The sequence below is a fragment of the Argiope bruennichi genome, chromosome 10 (assembly GCF_947563725.1).
Source record: "Argiope bruennichi chromosome 10, qqArgBrue1.1, whole genome shotgun sequence".
Lineage (NCBI taxonomy): Eukaryota > Metazoa > Arthropoda > Arachnida > Araneae > Araneidae > Argiope > Argiope bruennichi.
Window position 1 is genome coordinate 62,959,224 of NC_079160.1, and position 2,375 is coordinate 62,961,598.

At 30.7% G+C, this 2,375-nt stretch overlaps 1 non-coding gene across 1 annotated transcript; it reads left to right on the top strand.

The window, feature by feature from the left end:
• The first annotated feature begins 285 nt into the window (after positions 1–285).
• On the top strand, positions 286–358 carry Trnaa-agc (transfer RNA alanine (anticodon AGC)). The gene has a single exon. It is a non-coding gene; the product is annotated as a tRNA-Ala (tRNA).
• The last annotated feature ends 2,017 nt before the right edge of the window (positions 359–2,375 follow it).

A 2,375-nucleotide genomic window follows, 5' to 3' on the forward strand; every position in this document is an offset into this window, starting at 1 on the left:
CGTCCTGGTACATTATTTTTTAATAGTCTATTTTGAAGAAAGAATTAGAATATGCTCTCTAAAATCTTCATTCAACCTATATTTATGTTATACTGTATTAATAAAACCATCTTTTGTTGCTCCATACAAATATTACTTTCGTTTTTATTGACACTATTATTCAAATTGTCATTTACTCTGTGTCATTTGCTTTCTACTACTAATCCGGTTTGATGCAGTTCGGCACCTTGGCAAGTAGGTTGCATGTATTTGTGAACTGTTGAGTGCGTTGAAGTAATCAAAGAAGGGGGCGTAGCTCAGATGGTAGAGCGCTCGCTTAGCATGCGAGAGGTACCGGGATCGATACCCGGCGCCTCCAATTTTTTTTAACCCTCCGAAACGGAAAAGGCTTTAATTTCTTCTGTATAAAATTTCGGTTTGTTTCTACCTCAATTTATATGCAACGCATTCTTAAAATAATAATTATAATAAACAATTAGTATTTTAACAATCAATAACATATATCATTTTCAAAACAATAATTGTGGAAGAAAACCTCATACAAAATGTGCAATTCGAATCTAATAAGCTCAGATAAATATTAAAAAGCGAGAAATGGATCATAGCTTTTCTGCTTGAGTGTACTTAGTATTGAACAGCAGTAAAGGCCCTGAGTTAATTAAGAGCCTCATAAAATTATTCACTTACAATAATCTTGAAGAGATGATTATAAGTGATGAAATACACAGATATAACTACTAATAAAAAGAATTTTTTTAAAAAAACTCGAATTTTTTTTTATTTTTAAATTTTTAATTTCCACTCCGAATTAATCAAAATAAATTCGTATTCAAATGTTATTGCAATATTTTGTTAACACAGATTTGAAGAAAACCAGAAGAAAGTCCTAATTAACTTTGAATTTGGATTAAAAAGGCTCGAATTATCCTAGCACTACTGCATTTCTATAATCAAATTCGCCTCACCATACAAATCATCCAGCTACCGTACGTAAGTTCACGTTTCCGTAATTTCTCTCCAGTTATAGAGTATTAAACATACGCAATCGGGTCATTTCGTTACATTGTTATTAAGTGACGAAAGAGTTAAATCATGGGCCTTTTAGATGTCCATTAATGTTGTAACAAGAAACCTTGGACCCCTATGCCCATGACAAGATGGGGAAATTACTATCATCCTTCATGGCGTCTTCGGTGCCATCCAAAACAGGTTTCCTCGACTAAACGCTTTAATTGATTGCCTCGCTTTGAACACAGATCATTAAAAAAGGTTACACGGTTCCCAACTTTGCTACTTTTAAAAGCGCAGAATAGCTTCTCTGTATTACCTATTTACGTAATGCGTATTATAAGGAACTTTATTACTGTATTCTTGGAAATCATACAGTTTCTATAATTGGAAACAGAGATAGCACTGATATTTTTTAGATGTCAAATAAAATTTTATCTCCCTTTCAGATATTTATTAAGGAAATGGTAAAAAGAAGTTTGTTTAAACTGCCTTGTATACTACATAAAAAAAGTGTTATAGCCCTCATCCCCACCAATCTAAAATTTCGGACCTTGGACAAAATTATTAGTGTTTAAATTTTTATTTACAGATTCCTGCACCTGAGCACTATCTCCATAATGTCTCTACGTAATAGAGCAAAAAAGAAAAGGGAAAAAAAACTAGAATCCATTAAAAAACTAGTATCCATTCAAAAAAATTAGTATCCATTAAAAAAAATTAGTATCAATTAAAAAAAAAACTAGTATCCATTCAAAAAAAATTAGTATCCATTCAAAAAAAATTAGTATCAATTAAAAAAAAACTAGTATCCTTATTTTTATCGAAGGATTAAAATCGAAATTCTGCACTGAACTACAGTCGTAATAATAAAATCACCAGATGTCATTTATCTAATTTTTTTTAATTATCACTTTTATATTCATAAGAATGAGCAGACTAACAGAGAACAGAGCCTTCAATAGATTTCATTCAAAATTTGATTCTGATCTGCACTTTGTTTGTTAAAATTATGAACCTAATTTCATATACCCAAGTCATTGAATTTTTATGGTATCGCGCTTATGAGGATATGTAATATAGATAAACGATTCATTGATAAATTGAGTTCAAAATTTGAGACGTATCTAAACTTTATGTGCTAATATGTGTACCAAATTTTATTCATCTAGTTCGGTATGTTTTAAACTTGTCGAGTTCCTTTATATTCGGACAGTCAAATAGGCGGATATCCTGTGAATGTATTTAGTCCAAAATTTGATAGAAAATTATAAATGTGGTACAAAAAATCGCACACCAAATTTCTTTTATTTTGTTCAAAATATTTTTGAGTTATCGTGTTCACAAACACACAGAGCGACAGACAG